At 37.8% G+C, this 21,502-nt stretch overlaps 1 protein-coding gene and 1 long non-coding RNA gene across 4 annotated transcripts in view; one reads left to right on the top strand and one right to left on the bottom strand.

Moving 5' to 3' along the window:
- The window catches only part of LOC140843094 (uncharacterized), a 59,830-nt gene that overhangs the window by 6,335 nt on the left and 31,993 nt on the right, over positions 1-21,502 (bottom strand). Inside the window, exon 4 of one of the 2 annotated variants that reach the window (XR_012120554.1) lies at positions 20,729-20,915. This is a non-coding gene — a long non-coding RNA (uncharacterized lncRNA). Of the gene's footprint in view, positions 1-9,857; positions 20,916-21,502 lie in introns of those variants that run through there. The other variant, XR_012120553.1, reaches the window with a different exon arrangement.
- Positions 1-21,502, top strand: part of PRORP (protein only RNase P catalytic subunit) — a 169,616-nt gene that overhangs the window by 130,188 nt on the left and 17,926 nt on the right. The window lies entirely within an intron of this gene.

Raw genomic sequence — 21,502 nt, 5'->3', positions numbered from 1 at the left:
CAAATTTGGTTCAAGAACTTAAGAGCAAAACTTAAAAACAAAAACTCAAGCATATTCAGTAAAACTAATGAAGATCGACAATAGCAATTCCCTGAGAAATACAGAGAAATACGGGCACACCACCCAAACCCACAGATGCGACGAGCCCTGTCTCCCCAATTTCTGTAACACCATCTGGCACTCTCCAAGTTAGCATGTCCCAATTTTAAGGTTCCCCCTGCAGACCACTCCATTGGCCATAAAACAGCCTATTTCAGATATTGCCAAGACCCTAATGTATACCGCCTTTTCCCCATTTTGGACTCACTGTTTCTTTTCCCAGGCTGAGGTTCTAATTCTTTGGTTTCTTCACTCCTAGGAAGAACTTAAGTAGCAAGAGTAAAAAATGTCATATTGGGTTGGAAAAAATTATTTACTTCATTCTGGGGATTAACTCTCCTGATATTATTATAGTGAGTTTGGGCTGTTCTTTGCATTCATCCTTTAATAAATACATCTTTTTTTCTTTAGTTACTGCCCTCCTTTTTTTCCTCATTAGAATCAATAATATTATAATTTTGTTTTTAAATCCTTACCTTCCTTTTGTCTTAAGTTTCATTCCCTCTTAGAATTTCTAACTTGGAATTACCCCCAGCCTATCTGAATACTGAAATTTACTCTTAGGGGCTAGGGTTCTCCTATGCAAAGTGTTTCCTTCCTTTGCTGTTACAAGTCCAAGCTAGCAAGCCCCATCACTTCTTTTAGAGCTCTTGTCACTTCTGCACATCACCTCAGCCCCTCCTTGTCAGTCATTACAGTCCTGAAGAGCAGGTCTCTGTTGTTTCCTCTCCTTTCTGAGAAAGGAAATTGTCAGTGTGGTATCAGTTTATCAGGTGCTCTACCTTTACCAGAATGAAAGCTCTCCCTGATGCTGAACGGTGACATTTCCTGTTGCCACTGCTTACTGTGTCTTCATCTTTGTGATGTGTGTGAAGAAAGTGTCACTGGAATAGAATGTACCTTTTCTGATGCCATGAGTCCCATTGATACTTGCCTTCTGTGTTAATCTTCCCAGTTTAATTTTCTTATCCAGGTTCTAGGGATTGTTAGTAGGAATGAGGCTATTAGCTCATTCTCCATCTACTTGATACTTGCTGATAAATTACTGGAAGGCTGTACTGTAGTATTCTTTAGGGATCACTCCAGCACCTCTGTGTGGAAGCTCTTCTTCATTTTACTTGAAACCTCAAACTCTAACCCATCATTAATGCTTACTGTCATATATCTAATAAAATAAGTGATAGATAACCTCTTTTCCACTGTCATTTCCTGAGGGCCATGGCAGATTTGGAGGAAATGAACACTTAAGAACTCTGAACGAGAGGTGTACTGCTTCCTGGATAATTATCTTTTAACTAGCATTATAGGGACAGATTTAGAAATCATTCAGGGGTGTCAGGGTAGGATGAAGGCCAGAAAATGAAGTAAAATCAGGGCTTCTTCAAAAGTAGAAAACCTTTGAGTTCCCCCTAGTGTCGTCATTCTATATACATCTGGACATTTTAATCATGGGGGCCAAACTTTTTCTTAAATAAGATGAACATCTAAAATATTGAGGACGGATTTTATTTAGCACATATAACACATACTGTGGGATGTAGATCTATAGTGCTTTATAAACAGTAAATTGATTTGTTAAATTAATCATTTAATCCTCATAACAAATCCTCCTGTCAGGTAGGAACTAGTATTAGTTCCCATTTTACAGATGAGGAAACAGGCTTAGAGAGGGTAACATCCCTAAGGTCACACAACTAGTAAGTGAGAGAGCTGCAGTTTAAATTCAGGGAATCTGACTGGAGTCTATGCCCTCAATGCAGCATAGTGCAGCTATGCAACATAATGCAACCTCTCCAATTTGATTTTCTTCCTAAAGTTCCAAAAGAGAAAAATGTTACAACCTATACTAGAAAATACCTAATGAGCATGCAACATTATTAAAAAAACTAAGGTCTGATGTGTGGCACCTTGACCTTCGTAGTTAAAATTTTCCCTAAAGCCGCCTAATTACGGTAAAGTTCCCTTCCTGTTATTTATCGTCTGCTTGGTTCTCCCACCCATTTTCCAGTTTTCAAAATACATTGTTTGTATCCAGCAATGTTTGTGTATCTTTGGCCACAAACTACTTTTGGTTCATTGTGACATTGTGGGTAGTTTATTGATTGTTTCCAGGGTTAGACTAATGATACCCTTTCATCTATGACTCTTTTGGCTTAGTTATAATTCTTGCCTGCTAATTATTTCTACCTGTCCATGTTCACACCTAATCTCTTCCATGCAGGTTGTGCTAGTAAAGTATCAGAAATTACGTCTTTTCTATGTCTCTGCATAGATTTTCTGTTCCTCTTTCTAAATGTATTAAACTTAATAGAAACTGTGGTAGTTAATTTCATATAATATAACCTACCACATACATTAACTTGCTAGGGACTCTGAAAACATCCACAGAGGGGTTAAGTACTTGAATACTTTGGTAGGGCATTTTTCTATTGTGTTGAAGGAAGTCCCAAGAAACTAAGTCAGTAAACATAGAGCTTAGTATTCTGTTTAATACCTGCCTTTCTTCTCAACAGTTGGTATGTTTTAAAATTTGTTTATGCTGTCCGTTTTGGTAGCTGTGACAGCTCCCTGACAGCAGTACAATCTGTGTAATCTATCAATTAAACAAACAATTAGAAAAGAACTTAAGAAGTTTATCTCCTTGTAAGTCATGTCCTCTAGCCTAACCAAAGCTCTAACAAGCTGTAACATTAAGTTATCATTAGAGTGCTGGTGATTTAATGACACTAATTATTACTCTCATAAAAACTATGAGCTTAAGTATGTATATTTTACTGTAGTTGCCATAAATTCTAGCTTTCATTGTCCAAGAAATATTTCACAAAGGCCTTTCTGTTGCTGATTTTTGTGCCACAGTGTTTCTCAAAAGAATTACTTGGTTGACTGTGATCCATGTAAACTTTCAAATGTAAATGTATATTACTCATTAAATCTTTACTGACTTCCTATTCTGTGCCCAGGCACTGTGCTAGTTACTATGGCAGATGCAGAGATGAATAAAGTACAGTTCTCTCCTTGTCAAGCAGCTTATAATCTTGTAAGTACTTAAACTGTTAATATGTAGAATATTTATAAAGCTTCTAAGAAATGTTTAAGAGCTGAAAAAAAACCTCATAGACTAAGGAAAACTACTTCTAGCTAAGGAGGAAGCAAAGAATACTTTATGGAGACATCAGCTTTAATTAGGTCCTGGGAGGGTAGGAGAAGAGGGGCTGATTCCATATCCCAACAATGCTGTTCAAATAGCACCATGTAGCATAGTAGTACTTTGGAGGTAGGAGGTGAAGGGTAGAGGAAAGTAATAAATATCTCCTGATTTTTTTTCCTATTATCAAACATGTGGGGAGCTTAATATGATGAGGTTTGAGAAGATGAAATTTAATACTGAGTTGAGAATAGTTGATTAAACCAGAAAAATTCTCATTGTCCTCTTACTGGTTATGTTTGGTTGTCTCTGAAATCAAATTTCTTCTTTTTAATTCTAGTTAGTAGTTTTAATGGATTCCACTTACTTACCTTCAAAGCTGTGTTGTGCTAACAGAACACTTTGGTATCATGTCCTGTTGGAAGAATGAAAATCGCCCATGGTCTGGGATGGCTTCATTCAGGTTTTTCCAGTTCATGCCTATCTGAGTTAGTCTGTTCACTTTTGATGTTCTTCTACTTCCACCCTGTCCCATGTCTGTTCTTAGGCTAACCAGGTGGTTGGTAAGGAGGAATCTCACCAAAAATAAGAGATTCTTTTTACTTCTTACAGGGATACTCTTCTTGGAAAGTCCCAATTTATATCTTACAGCAAAATGAAGTAAATGGGAATTTGGGCATATTAAAAACCCATCTTAAAATTCTAGTTCAAAATTATAAATTCTTTTTTCTTCATGGTTCATAGTTATATAACATATAATTTAAAGACTTCAAATCATAAGCTCTGTATAACAATGAAGCAAAACTGAAGAAACAAAACAGCAGCAGACTCACAGACTCCAAGGAGGGACTAGCGGTTACCAAAGGGGAGGGGTGAGGGAGGGCAGGTGGGAAGGGAGGGAGAAGGGGATTGAGGGACATTATGATCAGTACACATGGTGTGTGGGGAGATCATGGGGAAGACAGTGTAGCACAGAGAAGACAAGTAGTGACTGTGGTATCTTACTACACTGATGGACAGTGACTTCAATGGGTTATGGGGGGGACTTGATAATATGGGTGAATATAGTAACCACATTGTTTTTCATGTGAAACCTTAATAAAAAAATAAAAATTAAAAAAAATTAAAAATCATAAGCTCTGACTTTACAGTGTTAATTTTTAAAATATAACCAGCCCTTTGAGTATTACTGCCTTTCAAAATATGTGATAAAGAGAAAGCATACTTGTAACTTTGATGATGTTTGTATTTAAAAGGACATGAAGATCTTAGCCTATATTATGCCAGGCTTTTCATTTCAGTTATTTTCCCCCAAAGAAAATACCACGATTCCTACATGTACTGTAGATGGCAATACTTATATGGAAAATATAAGTTTATATAAGGCATTTGAGGATGATTAGCAGATGGAGTCTTAAATGAGTAACATTCAATTGCAGTGTTCTTTCTTTGTTCATTTTTCTCATTATCTGATTTTTTTCAACAATCATAAACTTTCTTTTTCACTCATGATGTTTCCGTTCAGTTTTCTTCCACTGTCACTTGACCTCCCACCCCACTCTTGTTTCAGAAATCACGTGTTATACAGCCATTTTCTGTTTAGATGGCAGTGATTGGAAATGAGGTAATTACCTACATGGTAGGATCCTGTGTAAAGTTCTGTAGAAGTATTTTTTCTCAAGCAGGTTGAGTGCCAGATGGCATTGGTGAAATTCTGAGAGGAACCCCCGCCAAACACACTCACACATTTAAAATATGCCTTCATTACAAATCTATAGTTCTAGGGTCAATGAAATCTGTCTTTTCATGGAAGAAAGTAGATTATTCAGGAATAAGAAAAGCTATCTTTCTCATTCTCCCTAAACATTGGGAATTTTGCTATGGGATTCATTCAATAAATATTTATTTATATTTATATATAAATAAATATTTATTGAATGCTAATCATAAAGTAGGCACTGTGCTGGGAAGGCATCCTGCGTTTCTTATATGAAAGGATGTGGAACCTACCTCAGCCCTTCCAAGTAAAATAAAGTGTGGTAATTCCTATAATAGAGACATGTAGATGATAAAGTAAGACAGAACAGGAGTAAGTGGTTGTAACATATTATAAAACAATAAAAACATACTTTCCTTCCATGTCTGCCGGCCTCAAACACAACACAGCACTTGAGGAAGCAGCTATTGTTCGATCAAAAAGATATGCAAGAAGCTGCCTATTGCCTATCATGGCACAATGGGAGAAGTGCCTGAGTCTGCCTAGAAGTGGCATACATTATGCTACCAACTATGCCAAGAAGAGGAAAGAGAACACACCCATCTACTTGTTCACGTCTCTCTAGAAGGCTACCCAGAAAATGAATAATACTGGTTCCCTCTGTGAGGAAGAGCAAGGTGGTGGGGTTATAGCATGGGTATTTGATGTCTTTTGGAGTTTGAACCATGTTAGTTTATTACCCATACAAAAATAAAATAAACTCTACTTCCTTGGTATATCACATGACCACATCTGAGGAGAATAGATACCAGTTGTCCTTTATTTGCTGGGTTGTGTAGCCTACTCAACTCCTAATGTTCACTGGAGAGGAGAAAAATATTGCTAAGGATCACTTAAGTATCTAATATTTTTTTTGTTTTGGTTACAGGGAACTTCCCACTCTTCACTTTTCATAGCTCTCAACTAGTCCATCCTGATAAACAAGTGGCGAGTGAGGAGGAGTGGTTCCTCCCAGAGAAGCCAATTATAGATTTTTTTTTTATACAACAAAAAGCCATGTGTTTTTGTTTGGTTTTGCTGTTTAAATGGAAATTATAGGTGGTGTATGCCAAAAAACCCTGGCAGCAGATTGTGAATAGAAAAAATATGGTTCAGTAAGTCCCTTTGCATTTTGCTCAGAATTTAGAGCAACTTAGCAGATTTCCTTGGTGAGATGAATTGTTTGTGATGTGCCATCAGAGGAGTCATAGTAGGACATATAGAGGCATCGGCTCACTTGAAATAATTTTTTGTAGCTGAAATTTAAAAAAACACTGGGAATGTGAAAAGAAATTCTGTAGAATCAGCCATTGCCCATGTCCTTGGATATTCTGTTTATGTTTATGGATCATGTAAAGATGATGTTGAGGGTTAGAAACAGAACTTTAGGTCTGATTGAAACCTAATAAATATATCATAATGAAAACCAAGCTACACTACTAGTACAGGTTATCTGTTTTACATATATATATATATATATATATATATATATATATATATATGTTCAAAATATAGTCAGTGGACATTAATTGGCTGGTTAATCTCTATGAACTCTCTTTGTATTAATTGGATAAAACAGCTAACATTATGGTAGCATTAACAGTTTATCTGACTTGATCATGTGTTCAAGAGTTTATTTGGTGAGATGGTTCATGATACAATGAAAATCGTATCTTTTTTTTTCTGACTTCTGTATGGTTAGGCCCATGTTGATGCTTTTGATAGAAAAAAATAATTGAATGAACTTTTCTTGACATATTTAGACTGTTAACTAAGAAGAAAATTTCCCATCTATGCTAACATGGTTTTTCTATCCCTCTTTAATATGTAACTTAAGCTTGGCATTTAATAAGTTCATGCCAGAGCACACTAAAACCTGGCAAGGTCATCCAAACTGATTCTATCATCCCTTCCTCCTCCTCCTCCTCTTCCATGACAGGTGGGAATTCCATCCCGAGGTTCTGAATTTTTTGACTCATTCAGTCTCTTCCAATTGTAAGAAATCCTGCTCTAACATATACTTCATCTCTCTGCTCTCAAACTTCAGTTTTTCCCTTTCCTTTCTTTTATTAATTTATTCACCCATCCAGTAAATACTAATCTCAAGCTCTGTAGACTCTGTTCTTTGTGCCAAGGATACAGTAGTGGACAAAACAGAAAAACTCCCTGCCCTCAGGGAGCCCACATTGTTGTTAATACAAACCTACCATTAGGGCTGCTGTTGGGCATAACTCCGCAGGGCACCTTTCACTTGTAGTCTGTGTGACTATTGCCCCTCCAGTTGTGCAGTGCTTAGCCAGCTCAGCTTCACACAGTAGTCTTGTCTACTATTCTTATTTGGGTGTTTGTCAAAATCAATTGCCTAACGTCAGTCAGTTGCCATGTTCCAGCAATTGCCAAAGTCCAACCTTTCCTTAAGGAAACCATGCAGTCCTCTCCCACGGGATGGAAGAGGATTTGGAGCAGAAAGCAGCCTTTGTCTTTCCTCAGACTACCTGTATTAAGCCGCTCTACAATTCACCTACTGCTTCTTTCTTTACCTTCAGTAGTAATTGAAGGATTTTTTTCTTTGCCTTTGAGGAGCTCTCTCTTTTTCTTTGTATAGCAAAACTAGTTTTTTCTAATTTCTTTTCCATCACAATGACCACAGCATCATTTTTTTTTTTTTTCTGAGTATGTAGCATTTCTTCCACTTTGATTTGTGGGCAGTAAATGTGCACTTGGTAAGAAGTTTGCACTGTATTTTGAAGACAAAGCTGCATTTCATGTATTTATTAGGAAGAGAGATTGCATTATCTTGCCTTGCAACTCTGCTCAGTTCTAAATTCTTTAAAGCTCCGGTTTTCTTTATGATCAAAATACGGAGATGAAAATAACTATTAATAATCACACCCCCAAATCTGGAAAGTAACTTTAAATTTATCTAAGAAAGTCATCACGGCAATACTCATTATTAGAATGAAACATTTGTTAAAAGAGAATAATTATTTGTGTGTGTAAGGTTGGAAAAATTGAGAATTATGTTTACTGGCACATCATTATAGTTAAAATCAGATGGAAGGGTTTAGAGATTGTGCAATTAGGGAATGTTCTCTACCCAAAAATTCCCTAGCTGTGTACTTCACATTCATTAATAGTTAGGTCCAAGGACGCTTGGATTCACATCTGCTTTGGAAACTAGCTTCCCCAAATATTTTGTTTCCTAGATCTGTACTGAAATGAGCAACAATGTCAGACATCAACTCCGCCAACCACTTTCCTCCCTGAGGTGGCCTTGTCCTTCCTTTGATATTTTCCATGTCCAGCCTCCTCTGTTGCAGATTCATCTTTGTTGCAAATCTTATCCTTTACAGACCAACAAAAACCTCTATTTCAAGTGAATTTTGCATGTATGCTGGTCATATGTAAGACATGAAGATTCCTGCTCCCCTAGCCTCACTTCCCTCTTGGCACTTGTTTCATCCTTTTTACATTCAAACATGGTTAACTCTCTCAAGTTCTTTCCTCTTTCAATTCTTGTTCCCTATTTTTAATATTTCACAATTTAACCCTGGGCAGTTTAACATACATCTTAACTGCTTAATTGAAATGACGCTCTTCAGCGTTACCAGTGACTTCTGTGGGGAAATGGGAGCTGCTGTTTGTTGAGTACCTCCTGTGGACCACATGGAAGGTGCCTATGCTGGGCACTTTCATATGCTGGGTCTCATTTAATTCTCACAGCAGTTGGTGCTATTCTCTGATTAAGGGTGAAGAAACCGAGGCTCAGGAAGGGTTAAGCACTTGTCTCACAGCCAGTAAGTAGCAAAGGCACAGGATTAGACATACCTCATTCCCAAATTCACATTCTTGATTCTGTAACAGGTCTGCTTATTCCTTCTTTCTTACTATGCCACTCAGGCTCTTTGTGACATGCTTTTCGATTTCTCAGGTCTCTTGTATCTCCATTGTTTTAATCACTAACTCAGACAGCTTTCTTATAAGCTAGCTTGCTCTAGTCTCTCTCCTCTTCTAAATTTCTTAAAAGGCTGATATACAATTTCTTCCTTTCTACCCATTTACTCCCTGACTCCTAAGGGATGGTGTAGCCCTCATCACTGTATTGAAACTGCTCTTGCTGAGGCCATAAGTGATTTACTAATTGCTAATTCCAGTAGACATATTTTAGTCCTTGTATTAGTCCATTTGGGCTGGTATAACAAAAATACCATACACTGGGTGACTTATAAACAACAAACATTTATTTCTCACAGTTTTGGAGGCTGGGAAGTCTAAAATCATGTCACTGCAGATACAGTGTCTGGTGAAAGACCTGTGGCCTTGTTTATAGATATCTGTCTTTTCATTGTGTCCTCTCCAGGCAGAAATAGCAAGAGATCTCTCTTGGGCCCCTTTTCTGTGGGCATTAACCCCATTCATGAGTGATTGGCCCTTGTGACCTAATCGTCTCCCAAAGATTCCTACCTCCTAATCCCACCCCATTAGGGATTAGGTTTCAGTGTGTGAATTTTCAGGGAAATGTAAACATTCAGACCCTTCTCTATATTTAATACTTTTTCTTTTCTTCTTAAAACTCTATCTTTGAATTCTGTGAGTCTGTACTCTTACTCTGTCATTGGACTTTTTGACTATTCCTTGTCATCTCTGACTTATTTTTAAGCTCCTCTTCCCCCTTAAATGTTTGTATTCCCTGAGGCTCTATCTCAGACCCCACCTTGATTGATCTCATCCACTTTATGAGTGATCAAGTTCCAAATGTACATCGCTACCCTAGGCAAGTACTTCATACTAAGTATGTCCAAAACTGAACTCAGCAACTTTCTCCCAGACCTCCACCTACAGATGGTACCATCATTTTTCCAGTCATCCAACCTAGAAACCTGGGAGTGATCTGTGATTCTTCCCTTTCCCTAACTCCCATATCCAGTCATTCACCATCTCTTGCCAATTTTGCCTCCTAATTATTTCTCAGATCAATTCTCTTCTTTCCCTGTATTTCATAGCCTTCTCATCAAATCTTTATTAGCTTCTACTGCAGTACCTACCATTCCCTCCTAACTGGTTTCTCATCTCCAGTTTTGTTTCTTTCAGATCTATCCTGTTGCACAGGCAAAATGACCACATAACTCTCAAACTTAAATAGATTTACAATTTAACTGCCGACTTACATTTCATGTCTTGACCAGGGAGATACCTAAATATATTAAAAGATTTATTTTTGAAACTGATAGGAGCTTTCTGTTAAATAATTCCCTTTTCCAATTTAGCCTTTTTATCTTCTTGAACTTTAAAAGCAGATATAATTGTTAAATGGAGCAAACTAAAATACAATGCACATAACCATTTTGTTTTTATTAAGATCTTATTTTTCTATCTGTTTTATGTGAAAGAACAGAAACTAAAATATATGCTCTATTAAAGTTGAACACAGTGATTAAACAGTCCTATGAAGTAAGCAATTAAATTTCCATTTTATAAATGATGAAACTAAGGTGTAATTAGGTCACTCCCAGAGATCATAGATACGAGTAACAGATCCAGAATTTATATGCCAGTCTGACTCCAAAGTCTGTGGTCTTTCCCCTGTGCCACACTACTTACTACTCTCTCTAGTATTCGGTTGTAATTTCCAACGTGTAAATTTTCAAGAAGATGTAAACATTTAGGCCCTTTCTCGGTATTTAATACTTAACCCACATATCTAGCTCTCCCCTTACTTACAGGTGAGGACATCCTACCAATCCCAGAAATTGGGATGAATGCCAGAAACTGGGTGAATAGGAAAATGACATGAGGAAAGTAATGTTATAGGAAAAGTGACCTGACAGTGGTCCAGGAGAAACCTGGTTGAAAGACCAATCAGGAAACTTAATGGCATCTTAAACTAAAGTAATGACAGTAGAGCAAAGAAAGAAGAAACAAATAGACTTAAATCAAAGAATTAAAAGTAGAGGAACTTTGGAAAGATATGTCAGCTCTATTTTCATGAAAACTTAATTGTCTTAAAATCTTAATCTTTTCAGGTATATCAAAGCTCTATATACATGTACTCCATCTTTGTGCTTTCATGGCCTGGCAATAACAATGTTGTCTTTACAGAGTATTAAGCCTTTCATAGATATTACCTGATTTTATCCTCACACACCTCTATGGAGTAAACAGTCGAATTTCTGTCACTTAACGTAAGAGGAAACTGGCTCAGAAGGTAGGTGACTTAGCCACTAGAGGCACCAGCTCTCTGGTACTACACTGAATCCACGTCCTGTGCTTCCCAGAGATGTTCTGCTTCCCTGAAATCAAACATTATTTTTGCAAAGCAAAGGATCAGATTGGAGCCCCTTTTCTTAAAGTCTTTGAGTGCTGGCTTGGCAGCATATTATGAGTTGCTGAAATCAGGCAGTGAGTGGATAAGGAACAAGAACAGACTATATGATTCATGCTAGGCCCTGAACAGTGTAACACCCCACCCTCTACCTCCACCCAATTTTTGTATTGAAGCAGTAACCCCCCCCAGTGTTTAGGTTTAGGTGAGATCATGGGGGTGGGGCCCTTGTGATAGAATTAGTGTCCTTAGAAGAAGAGGAAGTGACAGAGCTTTTTCTCTCTGCCATGTGAGGACACAGCAAGAAGGCAGCCATCTGCGAGTCAGGAAGCAAGTCCTCACCACAACCCAAGTGTGCTGCCACCCTGATCTCAGACTCAGCCTCCAGAACTGGGAGAAATCAAGCCACTGGTTTGTGGTATTTTGTTATGGTAACAATTATTTCCATAACAATATATACAACAAAGATATCTATGAATCGGAATAAAACAATAACAAATATTTCATATTTTTTCATACAGAACTGTAAGCCACCCAGTCTGTGGTATTTTATTATGGTAGCCCAAGCTAATAAGACAATTCACCAAATTATTTTCTTGCGATACCTGGTCTACATCTTAAATGACAGGATTCTTGTTCCCTTTGGCAGGTAATATATACATGACACATTACTTCTTCTGCATTTCGTGTGTTGCCTATTAGCAGTGTGTACTGTCATACCATACCAGTGTCATACCAACTCCGTGGCATGTCATGTTGAAACAAGTTCCCCACTCCCGTGAATTGCCCTGCCATGTCTAAGGAAAATCAAGGGTCTTCTGCTCTGGTCTCTATTTAAAAATTTAGAAGTTTTTGAAACAGAGTGATTGATAGGAATGTCCTATGGACTGGCATAGAATTGGTGGTTCATGAATCATTTCACTACCACTGATGTTAATACTCAGACTATTACCTTGCATCCTGCACAAGTGCGTTCTAATTTTAGTATCCTCCCATGTGGCTACTACTTTCTGGACAGTGATTGAATTTTAAATCTTTCTTTTCTTTGTTTTAAAACTTACCCAGGTGGGTTTTTTCAGCTTACCTGTTTCTATTTTAGAAGATCATTCCTTTGAAAACAGGTTCTTTTCTTTGCTGGTTTGTTTCGATTCATAGATACCTTTGTTGTATGTGTGCATATGTGGATGTAATCCCAGCCATTTCTAAGGCAACCAGTTGTGTTTTGAGAAAGTACATAATTTCAGGGACAGCTGTGGTGCTGCCTACCTTTTGGAAATACCATTTTTCCTATGCTGTGCTACACACACTAGTGTTAGAGGAGAAGTTAAAATTTAGCTCAAGTAAGTCCCCTTGAATTTGCTTATAAAATCAGACTGGATCCCCTCACTTTTTGACTCTTAATCATATCAAAAGGTCTTAGTAATTTTCCATTAGATTATTCCTAGAAATTAATATCTTCAATATGTATGGTATGAACATAATTTTGATGAAATCTTAAAATCCCACTTTTTCTTGCCCAGGTATATATTTACAAAATAGTATAAAGTGCCTTGGGAAGTGTGTTTTTTTAGATTTAAAAAATTATGAACATATTAAAAAACTTCTGACCTTCTTCAAAAATACTGAAAGTTATAGCTATACTGTTAATGCAAGAAATTGTTAATTTGGAGATGGAATGTACAGCCTCACATACTTGGAGGTTTGATTTTGTTTTATTTTTCTTTATTTGGTTTGGTTTTTGACACAGGTCAGTGTGAAGGTGTTTCATACTGAGTGAAAATAAAGGAAGACTTTGATCGCCCATGCCTCATTCTTCTTTTTTGTTAAATCCCTTCTCAGAGGATTCTTTAGGAAAGGCTTGGCATCAGAAGATCTGGATCAAAATCCTGGCTCTATCATGTACTAGCTAGACCTACCTTGTGCAAATAACTTCATGCTTAGGCTTTGCAAAGTCAACATGCTAAAACCAAACTTTCTATCTCCTTCTTCCTCCACCCTTAGAACTGTTCTTTTTTTGTATCCTTATTTAGTTTGCCAGTACCACTCTCCATCTAGTTACCCAAGCCAACAATTCCAGATATTTCTAACTCATTTTCCTCCATATTGACTAAGTAAACAAACCTTGTCAGTATTGCCTCCTAAATCAGTCCTTCTAGCCTGCACTATCTAACTTGGTAGCCACTAGCCAGTGGGGCTGTTGATCACTTAAAATGTGGCTAACTAAATAGAGATGTGCTGTAAGTATGAAATACACACCAAATTTCAAAGACATAGTGTAAAAAAGGATAGAAACTACCTTGATAATTTTTATATTAATTTCATGTTGAAATAATTTTGATATAGTGGGTTAGGTAAAATATACTGTTAATATTTATTTCATGTGCTTTTTATTGTTTTAATGTGGTTTATGTAGGATAGCATAGGAATATGGTATTTCTGAAAGGTAGGCGGCACCACAGCTGTCCCTGAAATTATGTACATTCTCAAAACACAACTGGTTGCCTTAGAAATGGCTGGGATTACATCCACATTAAGCAGGTAAGTTGAGTTACATTTGTGGCTGTGTTATATTTGTGTTATACTTTGCTTGGGCAGTATTGCTCTAGTCTATCTTGTCCTCTCTATCTTACTCAAACTCTTGTCATCTCTCACTGTTGAAAGAGTCTAATAATTGACCTCCTTACATTCCAAACCTTAGAGAGAATGCTCTTTCTGATATGTGTATCTGAAAGTGTCACTATCCTGCTGCTGCAGCCCTTCAGAAGCTTCTCACGTAAACTCAAGGACCTGTGTGCAGTGCACTGTCTTGATTATTTCACCTGTATATACCTCTTGGCCTGTCTTTCCCCTTCTCAGCCCCTCCTCCCTCCCACCTTGATCCTAAATTACTCCACTGATATACTCCACTGATCCTAAAATTCCTGTTTTCCACTAAACATTCTAGCTGTTCCATTCATCTGTGTCTTTGTATTTGCTGATTCTTAAATCTAGAATGCTCTCCCTTCCATAGGCCCCTATCGGACGGGGGAGTTCAATCTTAGCTTTCAAAACTTTTCACAGGCCCCTCTTTTCTCCCTCCGTTGTAGAGGTTCTACCAACATCTTGTATTTATTCCCACTGGACTCTCAGCTCCTTGAGGGGAGGGACCATGTCTTGTTCACTATTACGTCTGCCTCTGCTTAGGACAGTACCTAGAGCAGAGCAGGTACATTCATTTGGTAAATTTTTGTATTAGTTGTATTGCATTAGAGTTATGTATATTACAGTGATTTATCTCCCTACTATGGAATGAACTCTTTGAGGAAAAGAAGTGACTCTTACTGATAGATTGAAATACTCCACCACTTGAAATAGTGCCTGTCATAGCGTGGACACCAAAAAAATGTGTTAAGTAAATTCATCCAGAACCTACTTTGTATGGATCTGCTGACTTTCAGATTGACCTTTAGGCTCAATCATTCAGTGGGTTGCTGACTTAGAAGATCTCTAGGAATCCTTGTTTATTTTTGGTTTTAGAGATTACTGTGTATGCTACTGTTGCTTGTTCCCCCCACCACCCAGTTTTACTGAGGTATGATTGACACATAACATTACATAACTTTGAGATGTATACCATAATGATTTATTTGTGTATATATTGCAAAATGATTACCACAAATTATGAGTTAAGTGTGTATCCTTCAAGACCATTTTCACACATAGATACATAATTATTTTGCACAAAAATGCCATTATGAAGCATTATAAAATTTGCATTTCTTAATATGTACATTTCCAAGTGCAAAAGGAAGTGCCTTGACTGTCAGATTAGGGTCATGTTCTGTATTGTGACTTTTCTGTATTGTGACTTTGTTCCTGGCTAGGGAGACTGCTGTGCTCAGTTAACCTCTTTTACCACCCAGTGGTCACTCACACTGTTTGCAGAGGAGAAAAGCTCCTCTCCCAGAGGTAGGAAGGTATGACCTTGCTGCAAGTACAAACTGACCTTGGAGTCTTACTTGTTTTATCTTAAAAGTTAGTACATCTTGCATTTGAAGATGTCACACATCTGTGGGTTTGTTTTCAAATTAAAGACAAGGAGATTCCCTAAAAAAAAAAAAAAAAAACCTGAAGTAAAATTGTCACTCCAGTAGGATGTGCCTTATTTATTCTGTGACTTCAAGTAGCTCCAGCATATTGCCAAGTACTGCTTATGTATACCCAGTGTGAGAAATACACTGAGAGGCTTTTAGACAAAAGTACCTAGGAATTTCCCACAATTCAGTTAGGAAGGATGGAACAGCAGATGCTACTGGAAAGATCACTGTCACAGTTAGCTGTAGTATAAGTGGCAGGATTAAGATGGGGAACATTTCGAAAAGAAAGGAGTTAGGATTGAAAGCTACATAGTGTAAGAGGGTTACTGATTAAGAGTGTGGGTTTGAAGTTAGAATTACCTAGATTTGAAACTTAACCCCGCTATATACTGGTCTGTGACCTTGACCTAGTTCCTTAACCTTACAGAGCCTCGGTTACCTCATGTGTAAAAGGGCATTAGCAGCATGGTAAAAATGGCACCAAATTTATAGGGTCTCTATGAGGATGAAGGCATTTAAAGTGCTTCTGACGTATTGACCAGTAAATTGTAGCTAAAAGGAGAAAAGCAGAAGATTGTTTTGGTTTATGTAGATTTTTAATCCTTGGGCCTGAAAAAGCCTCAAAACAGCTCTTCTCCCGAGATCCAACTCAGTCCACCAATGTCTCTGCCTTGATTAGAGAAGAATAGTGCAGACACTTGTCTCAGTTTATATCTAATTCCTCCTCTCTCACCTCTCCCTCAAGTCACATCCCCATTGTTGCTTCCTGTCATTTCCAGTTTCTGTGTTCCCATTCTGCTAAAAAAAAAAGCAGAAGTGGGGGAAATGTGAGGGTTTGGGGATTTCTAAAATCTGCTCCTAAGTCCTTGTTGTTAGATTATATTAAACTATGGCTATGTGAATATAATATTTGCCAGATCTTTTCTCTGGGAAACACAAAGGAATTTCCCAGTCCTACATTTTAACTCTTTGGAAGGACACAAATGACTGTATCGATCATACATCAGATGAGAATTGCACAGTTATGAGGATTCATTACATTTAAGAAATCCTTAGTTTTTTCTTTTACTCTACAGTTTGCATATGGGAAATTTAGTCTCTTAAATCTAAGGGCCATGGGTTCCATTGCTGAGCCTGCACTGTTTGCTTTAAGTGTATGAGGTTGCTATTTTTGTATCTTAAAAATGATAGAATATTGGGAAATTCATATGGTTCATACTACAAAGCCTATGTATTTGTGTGTGTATGTGTGTAAAACATTATATTTAATGAAGACTTTAAATGTAAAAGTGTAATATAATGAGTGATAATGACTAACAACCCTGTACTCACCTGTCGGGTTAAGAAGCTATGTAACTTCCTCCTCTTTCCCCTCCTAACCTCTTCTCCCCACTCCCCCTTCCCCAGCCAGGTAACAACACCCTGACTATGGTATAAATAATTTTCTTGTTTTTCATTGTTTAGGTTTGAAAAACTGAGTAGCACACTCAACCCTAATCATGTGAGGAATGGACAGTTTTGTCACTATTAGGTAACAGCTCCCTGGAGAAAGTGAACAGCGTCTTTGGTTTATGATCTGCCACTGGCTTCTCTGAGACCTTCTAAGAGCCCCTTCTGTGGAAGTCAGGGTTCAAGATCATGCATGAGTCTTAGGAAACAGAGTTTACCACAGTGAGGGCATCCGGCAGAGCTGCAGTGGGACCAATAACAACATGCAACAGATGTTTGGTCAACAGAATAGGCTGCTGTCTACTGCCTCTAAACTCACCGGGCCTTTCCTCCAGCTCTCAGGAGTAGGTCAAAGCAGAAATATCTTTTATTTTTAATAAAATGCAGGTCTTCACTGATCAAGACAGCAGGGCTTGGAGCGAAGTATAGTAACTGGCCGCTGGTCTAGAAAAGCCAAGTACAAGTTCACTCAGGCATTCCATGCTCAGGTTAAAATGATGGAGCAATGGCAGTGGGAATGGTGGTGATGAGCGTCCCCAGTGCAGCTGTCTCTGGAGTGACCTTCCAGTCTGGGCTGATGTCTGTATCTGATACACAGCCACCATCCGGGATCTCTCTTCACTACCATCCTGCAGTCCCCAGTGCCTCTCTCCTGCACTGGATCTCCTGTTCCCTGTCTGCCTCTTTCTTGGGTTAGTCCCTTTGGAAAACATTCTCCAGGAGCTTCCTAAGGAAGGGAGTATGCATGGAGGTAAAATTTTTGAGAGCATCCATGTCTGAAAAATGTCTTTATATTATCCTTATATGTGATAGAGTGCCTGAAAATAGACCTCCAGGTTAGAAATAATATTCTTTCAGAATTCTAGAGACAATGCTTCATGTTTACAGTCTGAAGACATGCTGACTCCTGATCTTTTCTAAATGATCTGCTTTTTTGTTTCTGGAAGCTTTCAGAATGGTCTCTTTGTCTCCAGTGTTCCCAAATTTTACAGTAGTGTGACTTGGTCAGGTCTCTGCCATCCATTCAGTTGGATATGCAGTGGACTGTTACATTCTAGAAACTCGTATCTTCCTGTTTTAGGAAATGTTCTTTAGTTATTTTTGTTGATGACTCCTTCCCCTCTGTTTTCCATTCCCTCTTTCTCTGTTATTCAGATGTCAGACACATCTGGTTCTCTAAATTGCTTATTTTTTATCTCTTTGCTCCTTTCCTGGGAGGTTTCCTCACAGTTTTCTTCTGACCCTTGTATTGATTTTTTTTTTTTATTATTCAAAGTTGCAGTCGTTTTAATTTCCAAGAGCTCTTCTTTATTCCCTTTCCTTTATGCTATGAATGCATTATGTTATCTGGTAGGATTTTAGTGAGAGATTTTGTGGCAGTTCTGCCTTCCCCCTCTAGTCTTTGCTTTTTCAGTTTTTTGTTTGCCCTATTTGTTTTAGACACTTCCATTTCACAGGCTCTCCACAGCTGTCTGATAATTCTTAGCAAAGAATATTCTTATCTGCTATGATTATTCTTATCTGCTATGATTAAACATGATCTAAAGAGCTGATTGGAAACACTGAGTGTGTAGGTGGGGCTTGTTGACCTCTTTTCTTCCTTTTTTGTGTTTTATTCACTTTCCTTTTCTTTTTCTTTCTTTCTTACTTTTTTTTTTGGTTGGGAGCATGGGAATACAGTGGAGCTTGGGAGGTCTAAATTTACCAGTCCAGGCTGTACTAATACTAGCTAATATTTATTGAATACTTTTCTATATGCTTTATATCTACAAGTATCTAAGTTAATCTTCATAATAACCCAATTTATATCTCAATTTTACTAGTGATGTAAAAGGGGCCCAAAGAGGAAATATAACTTCCCTAAGGTCACATAATTATGACATAGTGGAAGCAGAATTCCAACCCAGGCAGCTTGATGCCAAAACTTGTGCTCTTAATTACTATTATTGTACTGTTAAATAATGGGTATAAATTGGGAAAGTCTCTTTTATGTCTCTATTTAATCTCATTTACTGTATAAGCCCTTCCACTGCAGAACTGCATAGATGGCTTGGAACATTACTAGAGATGTCCAACGTATCTTTATATATACTTAGATATATATAAAAGTATCTTTTGTATATTTTCAACTGATAGGATTGTTCCAGAAAACAAAATCAATTGCCATAGTGTCTAATTGTGTGTGTAGACAAAAGCTACATGAATCAGCTCAGCCATGGAGAGGTTACACAAATCTTTAAGCCTCCAGGGCCCCACTCATCATATTCTTTCTTTTCTAGTCATTAAATGGTGTGTTAGCAGTCTGAAAGTGCTTACATACTTTCCCAGTGTGAACAAATTATTCCATGTAGAAATACTAGATCTAGAACTCCAAGGGAAATTTTTAATAGACTTTTGAAAGTGGAAATCAAAATGCATCAGTAAGTTAGTTTAATCTTCCTAATACTAGTTTTCAGTCTTCAAAATACTATTCTTTCCTGCCTTACAGTGATAAAGGAAACACGGATATCTTAGAGAGAAACTAAAAAGACCAAATAATGTATGTAAATGTTTGGAGACAAGTCACATTATGAGTCAGGAGCCAAATCTTCTGTCTTCTAGGCAGCTCTGACTCTCCGCTAGCTGGGGAAATCCATCTAGGCTAATAGTTTAATCATTTTCTAAAAGGCTGGATAACTGTGTGGGTGCTAATGGCATCAGAGAAGACATGGTGCACAGGAAACACATCCCACACTTGACAGGATGTTCCCAAGGCAGGAAGGGCATTTCTCTTCCTCAGTAGAATTATTTCATTGACTGAAGACAACATGAGATCATTGAAATTTCCCTAAAATACCAAAGACTGATGAAAGCAGGATATAGGACATGGCGAGTCTAATGTAAACCAGTGAGACATTTATGACATCATAATAAAGTACAGTGGACCATTGAACTTCCCATGCAGTCAAAAATCCACATATAATGTTTGACTTCCCAAAAACTTCCCAGCCTACTATGGACTGGAAGCCTTACTGGTAATATAAACAGTCATTAACACATACCTTGTATGTTGTGTATCAAATGCTGTATTCTTACAATAAAGTAAGCTAGAGGAAGGAAAATGTTTTTTTCATATTGTTGCAAGTCTCCAAAATTTTTTCCAATATATTTTTTGAAAAAGACAAAGTTTGGCGTGTAAGTGGACCCATGCAGTTCAAACCCATGTTGTTCAAGGGTCAAACTGTAATAGTATTTTGTGCATATAGTTTCTTCCAAGATATTCAAAAAGCTTCATAGAGTCAGTCAGCAGAGTTCTGAATATTCTGTGCACAAATACATAGACCCAGAGATGGGAACAGGCCTCAGGTTAAGTCTCAGCCTATCTCCTCTGGAGCTACCCCACCAGGCTAGGGAGGCTGCCACTCCTTGAATACCACCCAGTGATAGCTTCCTTCTCCCTTCTCACCCCAGATTCCCCTGCTTCTCTAAAACACTTCCTTTTCTCATCTACTTACAATTCTCCCATTTTCATTAAGTGCTAATCTGATCTTCCATGGACATAGCTCTTCAACATATCATTAATCTTTCCTTATGTAATGAGTGATCTGTGTGTGTATGTGTGGGTGTAAGCAGCAACAGGTGTCAAAGGTAGAATTGAGGCTGAGACAGCACCAGTTAGTAGCAGGCAAATGAAAGCATGATGAGAAGCCTCAAGCCACACTGGTGGGGTTTCCTGCACTCTCCTCCTTGGCAGCCCTTTTAGAGGTACACAGGTAAATGGTGAACAGAGCAGTCTCTTGAGGACTTATCTCTAGGACAGGGATTCTCTTCCCAAAGCTTAGCTCAAGAGAAAAATGCTAGGAACAAGACAAAGAAGGGAATGAAACTGTATATTTGCTCACCTGCAGACAGTAGGAATGTAGAAATGGGTGGAAATGTCCGTTGTTATAGTGTCAGTTATGATTTCCCTTGTTTTTGTTTTCTGCTGTAACACTTGTGGAGAGCACAGTGCATCAATTATAAACTTGCTTGTGGTTCTGAGTCTCAGGACACTGCCTCCATAGAGTTCATCAGTTATTGTCCGTGTCCCTGAAATGGTTTTGTGTTCTCTTAGTTTGTTGGAAACAATTGCCAGAAGTAATGAATGCACATGAAAGAAAAGGGTCAAAGAATCTTTATCTGCTTTTCTTGCCTTCATCTGGCTGCCTTTGACTTAACTCCATCATACCCTGTAAACAAGCCATACTCAAATAGGGAAACCCCCACCATCCATCCAGTTCAATCTCCAAGTTAACATGAGGTTCTTTAGTGAAGTAATAGCATAAGAAGAGGACATGTATTTACTGGCTTTAGTTTTCAAATCTAACTGGTATTAGAAATTGGTATTCTTGTAGTTGGAACAGTATGCAGGCTATCTGTGGTTATTTAAGAATTTCTCTTCTGTTCTTTATAGAACTTTAAGTCTCTCCACTTACAAATAACTGAAAATATCATCTTTAACACCAATATTCTATTTCAAATTAATCTTTCCTTTTACAGCGCAGGTGCTGACCACAGCTATGTGTATGTGTAAAGAGGAGGCAGGTCAAAGACAAATTCACTTCATGTCCATCTTGGTGTTGAGCATTTTATTGTTTTAGCTGAGAAAAGCAAGGCCTCCAAAAGCTTAGATCAGT

Source organism: Manis javanica, chromosome 8 (assembly GCF_040802235.1).
Source record: "Manis javanica isolate MJ-LG chromosome 8, MJ_LKY, whole genome shotgun sequence".
NCBI classification, from domain to species: Eukaryota; Metazoa; Chordata; class Mammalia; order Pholidota; family Manidae; genus Manis; species Manis javanica.
Note: the sequence above shows the minus strand (reverse complement) of the source record. Positions and strands in the feature narration are given on the sequence as shown.